Source organism: Dendrobium catenatum, unplaced genomic scaffold, assembly GCF_001605985.2.
Source record: "Dendrobium catenatum unplaced genomic scaffold, ASM160598v2 fragScaff_scaffold_412, whole genome shotgun sequence".
NCBI classification, from domain to species: domain Eukaryota; kingdom Viridiplantae; phylum Streptophyta; class Magnoliopsida; order Asparagales; family Orchidaceae; genus Dendrobium; species Dendrobium catenatum.
In genome coordinates this window covers 67,797-86,148 of record NW_021318874.1, presented here as the reverse complement: position 1 = coordinate 86,148, position 18,352 = coordinate 67,797, and positions in this window count along the sequence as shown.

Here is an 18,352-nt window from a genome sequence, read left to right as displayed (position 1 = left end):
CCAACCTTAGGATCAATGCAAAATGTTCTCCATTACCTCATATGTATATATATATATATATATATATATATATAACCATACATAATTCTAAATTTTGATTCATGAGACAGTGTAAATAAAGCTTCAATGAATAGCTCAGGTAAACCCTCCAACTCATTTAACAATTAATAAAAAGTTAGCAAATATTAAGTATTTTATATTTCTAAATTCTAATTATATATTAGACTATTACCATCCAAGGTGGCATCCAATAATTTTGCACTTTGCATTTAGCTTAATAGAATTATAGAGTATTTGCTCTTCATCAAAGCCACATGGTTGTAATAGTATATTAGATATACCCCCAACGACTCTCACTTTCAATTTAGAGGGTTTCTCATCATTGCTTAAGCTTTATTAATAGTCCACCACCCAACAATATACCATCTTGAGGAGGTGGCATGAAAGAAAAATTAATGAACTTCTTATGTAAATGCCAATCATTATAAAAGAATACACAGTTAAACAAATGAATACATCAGTGTTTATTGATTTCCATAAGTCTGATGTAATAGAAACTCTGCTATTGCACTTAGATAACTGTGATTGAATATGAGAAACTTCTTTAGTGAATAATTTCATGCAATCATTCCTAACGATATTTCTAGAAAATTATTGCACATCTCAACGAAGATAGGTTAAAAGAGCTTGAACACCTACCCATTTGATACATTGGAAGGGCTAATCATGCATAATGATGCAAGCAATAAATATATCATGAAATTCAGCTGAATGAAACTTATAATCACTCATACAAATGTATGAATTCAAGACGATTTGCAATATGAGTTGGCCTATATCACACATCCCTTCTCTTGCAATTTTGCAAGTGGCACCTTAAGTTACCAATCCCATCCTTGCTATCACATAGATATAATGCTCCACATTTCTTACATTTGCACCATTGTTTACCATCTTTAGGGTTAGACATCATCTCAAAATTACCCCAAACCGTAGAAACCAACCTTCTACGCTTCATAACTATTACTGAACCATCATTACATGCATTGTCAGATGGCTCAACCACTTTATTAGCAATGGCCACTTGCTCGTTCTCATCAAAAAATAAATCAGGAATGGTATTTGAATCTTCCATCTTATGAACCAATTAAACCACATTATGTGAAGCAAAAATAATGTGTTGCAGCTGTTACAACAACAAGAATAACTATTTCATGTTTAATAATCACCATTTATCCCCAATCCCCACAGGCTACCATAGACATACAATAGCAAGAACAATAATAACAATATACTGCATGTATTAAAATTATAGCAATTATAGACTTACAACAGCCAAAAAAAAAAAAAAAACCATAATTGAATTTTTTTTTCATTTACAACAAATTTGTAAAGCTCTCAAATTTGTACTCAAATGTAAATTGAGAAACCATAAAATTATACAAAGCCCTAAAAATCAAACAGAAAAAATAATAAAAATATAATGCTCTAACTGGCATAGATAGATAACAAAGGCACTAAAGACCTTAAATCTTATTGCAAAAAAGCTTAAAACTGAAAAGCTGAAAGGCCTAAACCCTTAAGGTAGAGGATCTGATGAGAAATCTCAAAATGGCAAAATTGAAGGTGTGAATAACCCTAACATTTAAATGGCAAAAATCATAACATTATAATTGATAATACCATAGAGCCGTAGCGGGACAGGGTGTGCACATAGAAAACTATAGGATTATGTTAGAGGATGAGGATCTAATGAGCAGAACTAAAGAAGGAGAAGAAAGCAGTAGCCAGCAAGGTGGAGCCTAGAGAGACTGAGACGAGACTGTAAAAAGTTAAAATGAAATGAATTAAGATTACTACTATACGTCAAAATGCCAAATGGCTAAATTGTTAAACCTATAATGATGTGAAGTGCTTGCCGCATCGGGTCAATTTTGGGTCTAAATTGGGTTTTCATGTTAACCAGAACCCAATCCAAAAATTAAAATGGGTCAAAAATCTTGAATTGAACCTGACCCATTTCGGGTTCGGGTTGACCATAACCCAAAATTTTTAGGTCGGGTTCGAATTAGGTTTTCGGGTCGTGTCAAATATTGACACCCCTCTCCACATTTTCCTTAAAACAACTTGGCTTTGCCTCTTTTTTCCATGAAATTCTTGATTGTTCAAACCTAAATAGGATTATTCCTGTATCAATCTCACTATGCGAGAGAAATCATACAAGCCTCCGATCTTCACTCATGCAAAGTAGATCTTACACCAATGTCTTCAAAATGACGTCAAAGCAAGGCCGATGCAGAACCTTACAAGAATCCCACTCAGTACTGCCAAATAGTTGGATCAGTATAGTTTCTCATAGTCACCCATCCTGACATTACTTTTACAACCAATGTCATCTGCCAACTTATGCACAACCTGGTGAATAATGATTACAGGACTCTCAAGCACCTCCTTAGATACATTTAAGGAACTCAAGAGTTCAATCTCCTAGTATCTACAAGAAATCTACAGCTGCGCACAAATAGAGAAGCTAAATGGGCAGCGGATCATATGGACCAAAAATCTATCTCAGGCTTTTGCACATACCTCGATGAAAATCTCATATCCTAGAGTGTCAAGAAACAAGTCACTATGGAAAAATCCTCAACAGAAGCAGAATATAGAGCTCTTGCATCCGCCAATTTTGATGTTTTGTGGCTTCGCAGACTTCTATTAAACTTTCACACTCCTCAATCCAAACCTATAACTATTCACTGTGACAATATCTCAACATTGGCATTAGCTAAAAACCCACTTTTTCATGCTAGGACTAAGATCATAGAAATTGATTATCACTTTATCAATGATCATATCAAGTCAAAAGGGATAGAGGACATGCACATAAGTTCAATCGATCAACCAGTTGATATACTAACCAAACTGCTCTAAATAAACTATTTTAATACACTTCAAGACAAATTAACTATCCGGCCACAGGATACTTAATTTGAGGGGGGCGGTTAATACCATAATCTAGGTATCGCAGACTCCTCTCACTATGCATCGGCAAGTTCAGCAAGCTCACACTCCACTATCTTTGCCTAAACTAGTCTGACAAATAACCAAAATGATACTCTTCTATAACCTTCTATACTCTATCTCACTTCTATATATATACATCTGCTCACTCTACCAAAGGTCACCTATACACTTTAATGATCCTTTTAATCAGTCTTTATTTCATACAACATCATGGCATTTCCCTCTCTTATGCAAGATGTTGTATCCTCCTCTACCTTTCGTACCTTTGTCTAGTTTAATTGTAATAAGTATCTATTGTGTTAGAGGGCCTTTTGTCTTTTCATTGGTTCTCAAGATCGAATTTGTCACCATAATGCCTCTGCTATACACATGATGATACCATCAAGTTTTCCATATGATAAGCATGTGTTTATCTCATTCTCACTTGATTACTAAATAACCTATAAATATTCATATATTTTCACTAGAACATGTGGTTTATAGTGTAGATAAAGGCAAATAACTAATGTAATATGAAGAAAATCCAAATCAATTCTTCAATCCTAACCCCCAACTGAAGCTAATTTTAAGGGAAAACGATAAACCACTAACTTATCAAGGTAGAGGAGAACGTCCAAGGCCAACAACTTCTACTAGAGATAGAATGTTCACATCCCTCAAAGATAAAATGAATAAGGAATATTCATTTAAGAGGGAAGGTGTTCTCAAGTTATTTGAATAGGCAGTGAAGGCAGGCTTAGAACTGCCAAAGTTCAAGAGGCCTAAAGAGTTGAAACACATTGGTGACCCAAATTATTTCCCATACCATCAGGTAATTAGACATCCTATTCAAGATTGATACATCTTTAAGGATTGGTTGGAAAGAAAATATAGAAGTGGGGAACTCATATTAATGGACAATGTCTTGACCTATCCCAGGAAAGAATCAACTCGGGTGATTATGTCCTCTTCCGTACCCCTAGATGAAGAAAGAAGAAATTAAAAAAAAACTAGTTTACGAAGAGAAATGAGAGACGGTGATCTCCAATAAGACTATAAATTTGGTAAAATGAAATCCTCCAAAAAAACACCAAATTGAATAAGCCTAGGGAGATAAAGTCAGCATTTCAGAGGGTCGTCGATAATTTGAACAAATATTATCAAACTATGAGGAGACCTATTAAGCATGTTGACTTTATGTAAGATATTAAAATAGATGAAGCAGAAAAAGATGACGAGGACTCTCTACTGGTAGAAGTATGTCAAGTCATCTTAGTAGTGCCATATATACTAATAAAAGAAGAATACACTAAGGAGGTAGCTTCTAAATTTTATCTGATAGTGACATCGATGGACCATAGCTCAGAAGAGGACCTGTATTTTCTAAAAGAAGATGAATCAGACCCTACTAAAGCGTCGTAGATGGAGGTGGTGACTTTGAATCAATAGATAAATTTCCAGATGCGACAATGATCGACTATGAAGAAAATGGTCCATCAAATGAGTCAGATCCAGAGGAGATCGCTCAAGTGCAATTAAGAAGTGGAAAGATACTGCTGTCTCCATAGAAGAACGGGTTCTCTAATAAAGACAGGGGGAAGGAGATAGTTATCATTGAATATATTAACCTTGAAGATTCAAAGAAAAAATATACTTCAGTCAAGTGGATAAATTATAATATCTTACCCCATCTGAGGAAGATCCCTACGCAGCTTAGTATATATCATGCTATGGTAATGTATAAGGACCTTTGGGTGACTTTGATTCAGGCTCTCATAGATCTTGAATGATTCAAAGCATACTTTATTGAGCGTAACATTATCGAGGTCCTACAATCCCTTAAAGAGCCATTCATCACCTTCATTGAAGAGGAAATAATGCTCAGAACGACAAATCATTACTCCCTTCTGTATGTTACTGTAGAGAGTGACATAATGATTAAAAGTTGAATCCTTATCAATCTAGGTTCTTCTATAAATCTCATAAGTTAGAAAAGATCATTGTGCCTACATGTGGAACATCTCGAGCCAGATAAGCTGATGGTACATGGCTTTAATGAGAAGGGGTATAAGACCCTTTGATCATTTATGCTCTACCTCACAATTGGAGAACTTCATTCATATGCTAAATTCCATGTGATTGATGCAGATACCTCATTTAAGGTGCTTCTAGGTCATCCATAGTTGCATCAATATGGCATCATCCCCCTTAACACTACATCAATGCATGAAGTACCTCATGGATGGAGAAGAATTTAGGATGTCTGGCAACATCCAGCCCTTTTGCAGTCCATGAAGTAACGATATATGAAGATGCAAGATACTTTATTCTGAAGAAGGTGAAGCCGTCAAGCTCCCTTGATGCTAAATCATAAAATTCAAAGGCTATAAAGCAGCCTGAATATGAAGGTGAGAAGTAGGTGGGGAGAAAGAAGACAACACCGACACTTCCTAAAGCCCTAATCATTTCAAAAGAAAGAAAATATGTATCTCACCTCGGGAGTGACATAGATGAAGATGATATCACCCCTACGAAATCCCAGAAGGTATGTCAGTCAATTGCCAAAGTGAGAAGGGAGGTTGAATATTCAAATGATGATTATGACTACTATTCTACTTATAAGAACACTGTGCAGGAAATCTTCTCCAGAAGAATATATAGCTTGTAAATCTCATATAGTGTGCTCATAATCACACATATTCCCCTACAACACTTCAAAGAAATCATTTCGTGAGAGGTGCATAATGTTGAAGAGCTCATGACCCATTATGTGCCCCCTCATAGAAAAAGGGGCGGGCCCGAGAGCTTATTTTTTTCAATTGGAAAGCTCGAAAAAGAAGAAATTCACAACTGATTTTGTAGGCTCGTCAATTCCAAAGAACTAGTACCTATGTGGTTTCCTAGGTATAATACCAAAAATATCCAAAGAATATTGCGAAAAAGAAGAAACACTCATTTATCCAAAAAACAAGTTTGTTTTTGTTTGAGTCTCTGGTATTAAAGAAATTCTCACACATTATAGAAGAAGGATATTTCTGCAAAACAAAGTCTCATATTCATTGTGCAAAAATACCCTTAAAAAGAGAGTTACCGAGAAATTACATGCAAGGAAATCTAATCCAACGATAATAGTGATAAAGAAATATATAAAGTTGACGATGAGGATGATCAACTCATAGAAGTAAAGCTTGCACTATAAGAATTGGAAGATGGTGGACATGATGTGACTATGGATGAACCAAAAGAAGCTAACTTAGGGACTGAAGAGGACCCTCGACCAACCTTTATGAGCTCCCTCCCACCAAAAGAAAAATAGAAAAAATAAAAGAATTTCTCTTTGAATTCAGGGACTATTTTACCTGGATATATACTTAGATACCTAGCTTATCCCTTGATATAGTAATTGACATATTGACTATTAAACTAGATGCAACCTCATTCAAGTAAGCTCCATGAAGAATTAGATTGGAAATTCAAGAATAAGTAATTGTAGAAATAAATAAACTTATAGAAGAAGGCTTTATTCGGGAAAAAATATGTTTAACGGGTCGTCAATATTGTCCCTGTGAAGATGAAAGGCCAACTCATATTTGTATCAATTTTTAGGACCTCAATAAGACGTATCCGAAAGATGACTTTTCACTCCCAGTGTCAAAACTACTAGTGGATAACAAATCCAACTATATTATATTCTCATTTATGGATGGTTTGTCGAGCTACAACTAGATCAAGATGACGCCTAAAGATGAGAAGCACAATTGTTCAGAACACCCATCAACATATTTTGCTACATAGTCATGCCCTTCAATTTGAATAATGTTGGTGCCACCTACAAGTGAGATATGATGCGTATCTTTGATGAATTAATACATCAAAAGGTTGAGTGTTATATAGGCGACCTAGTTATTAAGAGTATGAATCAAAAATATCACTTAGATGACCTGAGGATCGTATTTGAGAGGATCAAAGAGTTTTATCTAAAGATGAGGACCCTCTTGAATGCACCTTCGATGTTTCTTCTGGCGAATTCTTAGGGTATGTTATTCATCACCAAAGAATCAAAATTTCTCCCAACAAAAATAGAGCAATAATGGAGATGTCGCCTCCCAGAAATCTCCACCAACTTCATTTTTTACAAGGAAAACTTACTTTTATTCAGCGATTCATATTGAATATGTTGGGTAGGTGCCAACCATTCTCTAAATTGATAAATAAGGATGTTCGCTTCAAGTGGGATGGATAATGTCAGGAAGCATTCAACACTATCAAAACATACCAGTTAAATTTGCTCATTCTCACAGTGGCGCCAATCCTAGGGAAGCCTCTTATACTGTACATGGCAGCATTAGAAGAGTCCCTCAGAATATTATTGGCCCAGCACAATAAAGAAGACAATGAGAATGCGCTCTACCACATCATTCAAAGATTAATTTTAGCTAAGATATTTTATTCTCCTATTAAGAAACATTGTCTGGCGTTGATTTTCTTAGTTCAGAAACTCTATCATTATATGTTTTCTCACAAAATCACCATGCTATCAAAGATCAATCTATTTAAATTCTTGATGACAATATTAGTTTTGACGGGTCATCTAACCAGGTGGGTAGTGATACTACTATAGTTTGATATCACGTACATGTTGCAAAAGGTAGTGAAGGGACAGGCCTTAGCAAATTTTGTTGTCGCATATCCCATTCCTGCTGACTCCCCGCTTAATAATGATTTTCCTGATGAACAAATCATGCAATTCGAGGAAGAGGAAAAACATTAATTTTGGGAGATGTTTTTAGATTAAGCATCATCAATTAAACCTGCTTAATATCCAAATCTTATGAAAGTGTGAGCTGGCGTCGTCCTTATTTTCATAGCACCTGAAGGAGGCATAATTAGAATTTTGTTTAGTTTAACTGAACCATAGGCCAATAATGAGGCCAAGTATGAAGCTAAAATAGTAGGATTGGAGATTGCAATCGACGTCGAAATCCTAAATCTTTGAATCTTCAGTGACTCTCAACTTATGTTAAATCAAGTCTTGGGCATTCACAAGATTCACAAGCTTGAGTTGCCCGATTACCATTGGCAATCCCTTGAGCTCCTGAATTATGTGCCAACTATTAAAATAGCTCGAGTTCCCCAAGGACAGAATGTCAAATTGGCTAAGGAAATGGAGAATACTAAAGAGGAGAGGCCTATATTCATTAAAGTTTACACCTGTCGAGTCTTGGATCCCACTCTATTAAAATTTTCAAAGGCCGAAGAAGTACCATATTCAAGTTAACGAGATACAACCCTGACAGACCCTCAACCTCTCTATTAAATAATAATAGAAAATTATCCAGATGGTTATCATGTAGCCAAGAGTATAAAGTTGGTCAAACTTTGGAATCATAATGACATTTCTTAGATATTACAGTATAGAATGATTGAAGTTCATCAGTCAGGTCCCAAGATGGCTTCTAAAATCAAGAGAATGAGTTATTACTAGCCTACAATAGTGAATGATTATATTGACCATGCCAAGAGGTGCCACAAATGTCAGATTCAGGATGATGTCATTCATCAACCACCAAATTCACTATTCCCCCAATAGTAGCGTCGTGACCATTCAAACGCTAGGGCATAGATATAATTGGGCTGATAAATCCACCATCATCAGCAGGACACTGCTTTATTTTGGCAGCTACATACTACTTTTCTAAGTGGGCAGAAGCAGCTCTATTTAAAGAAGTCATGTCTGAGCATGTGATTAACTTTTTCACCCATAACGTGGTTTATAGATTTAGTGTGCTACACCGCATTATCTCAGACAATGATTCAGCATTTAAAAGTGTCAGATATATAAGTTTGTTATTTGGCATAAGATTGATAGTGACATTCATCAATATATAAAACAAGAGCAAATGGTTTGGTGGAGGTCTTCAATAAGATGCTGATGAAATTATTGATGAAAATCCTCACAAAAAATAAAAGAGAGTGGCATACAAAGATGACAAAAGCATTATGGGCATACTGTTCTACGTACATTATGCAGACCAAAGCCACTCCCTATGCATTGGTGTTCGGGGTTGAAGTAGTTTTTCCACTAAAGATCGAATTACTGTCACTTCAGATAGCTATACAACATGACCTTACTCAAGAAAAAAATGCTTGCCTGAGATGGAAGAACTCGATGCAATCGATGAAGTTAGGTTAAAAGATCAACAAAACATAGAAATATATCGAGCAAGAATAGTGAAATCATTTGATCAAATGGTGCGCCATCGATCATTTCAAAAAGGGAAATTGATCTTGATGTTGAGAAGACCAATCATCCCACACTGAAAAATTGGTGTCAAATTCATATCCAATTGGGTGGACCCTTTTATCATCGAGAAAATGTACTAAGGAGGAGCTTATAAGTTAATAGATATGAATGATTAAAGGCCTATGCCATTGATTAATGGTTGATACCTGAAAAAGTACCACATAAAATTTCCCAAGTAAATGTTATGTTTAATATACCATATATTTTATACATGTTTATTAACATACATGCATTTTGAAATTTTCTTATGCTATAAGAATGTATTTTAAAATCTCTCTTAAGGTTGGGAGCATTTTAAATATTTATTCGGGTCAACATTTCCCTGCATGCTGAAATCCTTAAATAAATATTTAAACTTTTGAAATATAAAGCCTATCCAGAATCTTCCTACAAAATCATTGTCACCGAGATCTCCAAATAAATTTTTAAATTTCAAAATTCTAAATTTTTTATATTCTAAAATGTCCCTGTGAGATAGGAGCATTTTAAATATTTATTCGAGTTGATATCACGCTGCTTGTTGATATCCCTGAACAAATATTTAAAATCTTCTACATGAATATTCCTTCAATATAAAAGGATACAACAAATTATTTTTCAAAATATGTGTAGGTGATATTCCAAAAGTTTGGGACACCACCTCGTCCAACGTATCAAGATTTCAAAAATAAAAAAGAGACTTTTGTAACTACATGCTTCAATAAATTGAGCCAAAATCACTTAAAGTCTTTCAACAGCTTGAAGCTTAAAATTCGAATGGGTGTAAGAAGATGGATTTAATAAACTAATATGTTTGAATCACTGGCAGGTCTATCTACTCAATATGCCATAAAAAGGCCGTAGTAGCGGAACCCTAACTTCGTCAAACAGTTAGTAGGGACGATAAGAAGTATGAAAGCTAATTTAACTCCACAAGCTCAAGTGATCAGAGTCTACCAAATTATGCTAATTGATCGGAGAAACAAAGTTCTAGTGAAAAGGAGTTGCGAGAAACAACCGAATATGTGTAGGGTCCAAATCTTTATCTATAAGGACTCTAAATCTACCAACTTCAAAAAATTTAGTAATGGGAATCATATTTCTCATAGCTAGAGTCTGAACCCTGAATGGATGTAAAAGATCGAATCCAACATGCCCAAATATAATCGAATTGCTGGCAATTCCATCTACTCAACACGCCATAGGAAAGACCTAAGTAGAGGAACATTCAATTCAACAACCAGAGGATGAAGAACTATCAAATCTTATCTCATCTAATCTGAAGAACTCTAAGTGACTCAGATTAAAGTCTCCTCAACTGGTTAAGGATTAGGATGATACCCACATTTGGTACTATCCATTAAATATAAAACTTACAAATCCTTCAACAAATCCATAAAGTATCAAGCAAGAATTGAAGTAATTCTTCTTCAACAAGTCCGTTATAGCATAAAAAAAATGACCGAAAAAATATCTTCAACTTCACATGAAGCCTAAGGCTGAACTAATAGGACATTATCATCAACACATCTGCTATGTACAAAGCTCTAGATCGATGAATTTTTGTCATTGACCTAGTATAAACCTAAAGTAATTTTAGGTCTCCGGTATTTACTCATTCATCAAGCCCGCCAAGCTAAAAGCAAAAGGCTGAAGACAAAAAATCTCCTGATAAGTCGATAGTGACAAATCAGGTAATCCTTTACCAATGTTTACTGCACAATGTATAGGATAGAAAGAATAAAAATCCCAAAACTCCAGCTGAATCTGTGATGAGTATAATTGTTTACTCTAACAGGTGGCTAATGCTACAACGGTCACAACTGTCCTCAGAGACGGGGCATTTTTATTTGAGTTGACATTGCGATCTGTGTCGAGATCCCTAAATAAATATTTAAAATTGCATGTGATACCATCAACACAACTCAAAGTAAAATCATAGAAGCTATGAGAGCACAAAAAAGAACTTGTCAATAGTTAAATTTATAAAGGTTCCTCATTTTAATAAATCTGTAATTTTATACAAGTTTTTTATGCACATCTTTTACAAGCTTACATCATAAAAAAAGGTACATCATCCTTTATCGAGGACTAAAATTTATCTCCTAAATTATGCCTAAAGATGAAGTCAATAACCTTTCCCTACTCCTTGTAAAAATCAGATATCCTGAACTTTTGAGGCCTAAAGAAAGCAATAGAAATGTCAGCAAAAAGGAGAAAAAATTATGCAAATATATGTAATACTGCAAAAATAAAGGTGTACCTGAACCAAGGTCTCCATAAGTAGCTAATGAACTAGTATCTCGCCCCTCCTGAAACCTATGTTGGGAAACCAGGAGATCAGTAAACAATTAAAGAAAAGGAAAGAAACTGCACTAACAAAGAGAGTTGAAGTCTCATGTGGTGGCTAACTAACATCATGGTCCCATGGAACCTTCACAAAAAATGAAGTATCATCTGTACAAGCATATATAAAAACTAAAAAAAAGGGAAGAGTGTACATGAGCTGAAGACAATTATAGAAGGCTTGCTGTAGTAAAGTCCTGGTAACTGATGAATATGCAAAGATCAAATAAATTCCGAATAATTCCCACAATTATATAATAGAAATATTATGTACATATATCATTATTGCAATGATAAATATTGAGAATTTGTGAAAATGCTAGAAGCTAATATGACAGTGATGGAATAAAGAAGAGCAGAAGGTGGTTGGTCTATCTACCAGCATAAATCTGCATAGGTAATGCTCTTGGGATCAAATTATAAAGTGTTATATCACTATCTTTTGGATCTCTACTTAACTAAAGCCAACATGTCAATCAAATTATTGACTACAAGCACATCAAAAGATCTATGAAGACACCAAGATAGATTTTTGAAGATCCGTAGAATGAAAATCTTTGCGTGCATTCCAAAAAAGTTTTTGGAGATCTGCAAAATGAAAGCCTTAGTATGACATCCAGAGCAAATATCTAGAGATCCACAAGGTCAATTACCATACAACAAATATAATTTGCTCTAGACTCAAACCACATTTATTGAGGGCATTTATTGACCTCTGTAATGAAGCCAAAAAAAAAAGTATATCCTAAATCATCACATACCTACTACTGCACATGCTGAAGCCCTTCTCAAGTCGCATCCGCCGCCTACTCCTACAATAATTTCCTGTACAAAACGATGACATTCATTATCATCTCACCTTTGTCCCGACTCGTTTCCTACTTGCATTAAAAGAAGGCCAATCAAGGCCTATACATTCACTTTTTCTCACGCGCAGAAATTTTGCAAGCCCTCCGACCTCCACAGCTTATTCCATATAAGAAAACCTCACGACTTTGATGCCTCTTCCTCCTTCCCAATTCCTTCGCCTCTAGTATATGCCAAACCCATCAAACTTGTGATTTCTTTCCATAACTCCTGCGATCTTCCACCTCTTCTTCCAAATTCCTTCAACCCGTTAACCTCCACAGCAGACCGAACCCCTCTGTATTTCCAACCCAACCCCATTTGCAAGCAACGACAACCTATACATCCAGCCCTAACCTCCACTTTGACCTCCTCACCTGATTCCCTAACTAGTCACCCTTACCTATAGAATTGAAGTTTCCACCGTCTCCCTCACTCTGTCTTTGTTTGCCCTATACCCGTCGGACTAGATCCGATCTCCATATTGCAAATCCACTCCATGCTACCAAATACCTTTAGCTGAATCTCTCTATTGCCTTCAACTTCCAACTTCATGGCTCTCCTCTTACCTCATTCCTCAGCTAAAATCCACAAGCCCAAGCTGAAACTCTTCTGTAGCGAAGACCATCTGCCTACCTGCTCTGATTCAGGAGATATTTATTTCTATGATAAACATGTATTTGTGTAATAGTATGCATATTATAATTAATACTATTATTATAAGTACTACTATTATTAACATATTTAATATATATATATATATAGACACACACACACACATGAGTTTTAGAAAAAAAATTGATTTAAAAAAAGAAAATTAAAAAATATAAAAAATAAGAAAATAAGATACGTTTGTTCCAATTGGCATGCCCCGAAACCGCTGTCACATGCCTCGACTTGCAAAGGTGTAATTTCAAAACTTAAAATCCAGCGTTCGTGTAGAACCGAAGAACCCTCTATATGTGCTCTCGTAGCATGGTAGGGGGAAACTTGGCGCGAAGCATATGGCGAGGCAGGTAAGCCTTATACAAGCTCTTGTAGCATGGTGGAGAGTCCTTAAGTACTTGTATAAGCCCTTGTGACATGGCAGGGAAAGTCACTTGTGTTCTTTAAGCAGGTACTTTGCAACCCCCATACACGCTCTTGTAGCGTGGTGGGATTGAAGATGTACGACTACGGTGTCACCTAACACGAACCATACACGCTCTTGTAGCATGGTGTGATGACCCAGTTTTTTGTTGTTTTCCCTAGCTAACTGGGGGAGATGCTAGGAGGTTGCCGAAATTTCATTCGAGGATGCAAGGGACTAGAAAAAAAGAAGAGGACCTGATTTGAACTTATTACATGGGACTTTATTTGAATGAAAATGGACATCATGGAACAAAACTCAATTGAAATAATATAGGACTGAACCTTAAATTAAAAGTGCAAAACCCAAAGTGAAAATATCAAAACCAACTAATAACTTTTAATGTGTCCAAATGAATAAGAAATATTGAATTAAATTCTAACCAGGACTTGCTCACAAGTAGTGATGAAATTGTAGAAAGTGTAACATGATTATAAGTCATAGCATGGAACTCTTGAACCTACGATCAATAAAGTGGAGTTTCCTACAATGCTTAAAACCTTCATGATGAGTGGGAGGAAGATATCGAAGAGACAATAATCATTGGTAGCATTCTGAAGCAATCTTAAAAAATGAAACAACCATGATGCGTATAACAGGCCGCATGTTAACAATAATGGAAGAGCATGCAAATTTTAGAAAATGCATGTTAGATATAGTTGCATTCCTTTGACAAATGTTGAGTAACACATGAATGAATAATATTGAGGGCTATGGACTATAAGAATTGATGCACAAGGAATGTATTAATTCGCCAATCAACCCACACAGTGAAGATAGAAGCTCGTCGCAGACATAATGACACATTTGTAAGTGATGATCGTCGATATACGATGAGTATTGTAGTGACTAGGATTCGACGCTGATTGACATACTAGCATCTATAATGGTTCCTACAAAAACTTAAATACATACGAACAAATATAATAGCTCACCTATCAACGAGGATAAGGGACCTATGTTAAATGCAGCAGAGTCAAGCACTCTGTATCAACACACAATGAATTGACGATGAAGATGTATTAAAAAAGTCTAAAGCAAATGTTGCCCCCATATAATCAGTATCACTTTATTAAAATAAGATATATTATCCCCGGACTAGTAAAAATGTACAAGGTGCAACAAACACAGTAATACTTCTGTGTCAGTATAGGGCAAAGTGATAGACAACATAACACCGTTGCAATCAACAGTTACATAATATTAGGCAATACATTGGTCCTTTATTGACTAGAATAGATGACATGCAACAGATAAAGATATAATAGCACTTCCACAACAAATAATAGTCCAACATCAATCTAATACATCTGTTATTCCAATCATCGCAAGGGCTATAATAATTATTTTAAGAATGGATGTCTCGCATGGTTCTTCTGAACGGTCTTATATGCATCCAATACCTGTAGTTAGTTCAAGATAGTGGGCACTGATTTCAAAGTGTAGGGCATCAATATGAACCCAGTCATCCAAGGTTGAAATATTTGATTCTTTATTTAAGCCAACAGCAAAAGAAGTAGAAGATAGCATAATTACGAAGTTTATTATTAATTCTTATACAAATTCTAATAAGAGAAAGCACGATTAAATCATTTTCAAAGATAGAGTCTCAGTTAAACCAGGTTCTAAACATTGTGTTGGATAAGATTATTGAGGCTTGCAAGATTCTTGATGGTCAACTAGCGATCAACATGTAGAAAAAACCATGGATAACCCGGCACAAAGAAAAAGTAAATACTACTCTAGCTTAAGACTAGAGTTGGTTGTCCTAGAAAATCATCTAAAGTGTGTGAGATAGTTTGTGTGATTTGGATGTCCTGTGTAGGATAATTAGTTAAAGTTATTTGAAGTTTTGATTGGTTGAAAGAAATTCATTTGTAATAATGCACCCATATGGGCCCCGACGAGCATTTTATGGGTACACATGTGATGTTTAGGGATGCTATACAGGTCAATAAATGAACAATAATTTGACCCCGATCATTCTATATAGATTGATAGAAGTTGATACAGCTAGAATTATCAATCAGATATACGGTCAAGGTGTCGACTCGAATATATATTTTATAAAATCAAAGAAGGCCTTTAAGGTCTATGATAAAGAAATTCATTAACAAAAACATAAAGACTATGGACCCGATCCTCTGTCAACTAGTAGAAAGAGTCGACATGGTCTAATTAAAAAAATAAAATTACCCATTAACACCCCGATGAAAGCTTTGTTGAATGTATATCTCAATCTGATTGGTCAATTATAAATATCCAAAATGCCACTCAAACACCCACCAAATCGAAAATCTAAAATTTAAAATTTCAAAATCCTAAAGGCCAAAATATTTAAAATTCAAAGTAACCATCCAATCACTTAAAATGAAAATCCATCCACCCTCCACAATAGTTTACGGAGGTGGACAAATTTAAATCGTACTTCATCTCATAAAAAGCTAATGTCTAATCATGAATATCTCTAGGATTCATTCTCAAATCATATTTTTCCAATAAGGATGTGTCACGTATCTTCTAACTGGTAGTATTGCTGCCAAATGGCACCGTATGATAAACGGTTATGACCGGGACCCTCTGAATCGGGTGAATTGCCACCAAATATACCACTAAATTATGGTTCTGGGCAAAGCACTTATGCTCCCCAATGGAATCAAATCCTTGAGATATGAATCAATAGGATATAATTGATAGGGCACAAACCCCTCTGTTAGCTAAGGTTGATTCAAATTTGTCCCCTTAGATAGACGTTCACCCCATGTCTACAAGGTAACTTTGGAAGAAGCAACCCATGTCTGCCAAAAAGAATCCTTATGTTATGTTGGATTGACTACCTCCTATGACTAAGTAGACCAGAGACCATGATGACCCGGGATGATAGAACCAGAGGATCTTGATCGAGTCCATCATCCATTCCCCCACCATCCTCTTTAAGTCTAAGATGGCAAAATTTCTAATTTTAATACCAAATCTTCAAATTTTGAAATTCCAAAACCCATGCTTCTACTATATACCAGATAATGCATATCACTACGTATATGATCAAAGACTAGCCTTAATCAAAAGTTCTCTCTCATCATCGAGAGTGGTAATTAAATATTGGGGCTTGCGCCTATAGGAAACCTGAAATCAAATCATAAAGTCCTCACAAAATGACGGCGAAATCTCTGGGTAGTTGTCTTATCTACAAACCTAATATGTCTTTCCAAAATTTACCCAGGAACTTAATCTATTAAAACTCCCCCAAAAAAAAATAGGGAGGTCCCCCGAAAAATAACAAGGAGGCCGGGGCAGATTTTTTGGAGCACACATCAATCCAAAACCTCAAAAATTTTAATTTATTATTTTCAAAAGCTTAGAGTTTTAGGTTGCGTATTACCCAAAAGTTAACAAAATAATTCTTTAAATGTTGATTGAGAAGTTTAGTTGTATTTCCCGGACAAGGTTGGATATAGCCTATGAGGTTTAGTATTTTAATTTAACTCATTCATGATCCTCAATTTCATTTACAAGTTGCATAAAAAATTCTTCAGTAAATCTATATTATATGAAATCTACTACTAGCTACTACATGTCCTTGGAAGGAAATTTGATCCTGGAAGAAGTTATTATCTACAAATCTAGTGCTGAAGTTGAATTTCTTCCATAGCTTAAGGAATTTGTGAACTATCACAAATTTATATCATCCTAATTGACTTCATAATAAAGTGTGAATGTAATCAATGCAAACTGTAGTAATTCCCTTACTTATTCTCATAGGTACTTCTATATAAATCTTGTTAATTGTTTATATATTCTATCCTAGTGAAAATATCAAGTAATCACTATGTAGTTAGTTGTTTCCAAGGGAAAGATTATCTAGAATAGCATAGAATATTTCTGAATAAATAAAGATTTAAGGTTCTCATTGCAATACACTTAATTCAAACAATCTTTCTCTCTTTGTATAATAATGAAGATATTATTGCATACAGATGTAATTGATTTGATTTGACCAAGAGCACTCTATTTAAGAGTTTGATGTGGGTCCCATATTAATGGCATGACTTGTTTCTCCTGGTTTACTGTATCAAAAGTTCTTTTCTCATCTATTGTGCCATGGATTCTTTTTTATATGATTGTTTGTTGTGCATCCTTCCCATATATTGACATACAAATCCAATGTCTTTGTCTTTGTGCAAAGACTCATGTTTAAAGTATTATTGACATGTATTTAATTGAAGTTCTATTCTCTATTAATATTTGATGCATATAACCATCCAAAGATGCCAAACAAAAATGATTTTTGAAGGATTATGTGAAGCGAAAAGCTCATTTTGTCTCACGCCATACTGCTAAAGCAATCATTGCAAATATCGAAGCAGTAGCAGAGCCCTACAAACCTATGGTTCATTCACAGAATTACAAGGTAATGGTGTTGGTTAGTATAACCAATGTTTAAAATTGTGTAATTGAGTATTGAGGTGTTTTTCATTCGTGAGGCGAGACGTAAGCCTCAAAGCATTTTGAGACGTAAGACTCAAAATCAAAAGATTGCGTAAACATAAAATGATAATTTTTTAATATACTAATGAGCAAAAAATATAAAACGTAAAAAAGCACAAGTTATGAAGTGAAATCAATATATCCCAATAATAAGACAATATAAAATATAGTTCAACTTAAATTTTATCTTTCCTAAATCACAATATTCTTTTCATTAACATATAATTCCAAAAATAAATAGTAATGAATACAGCAATATG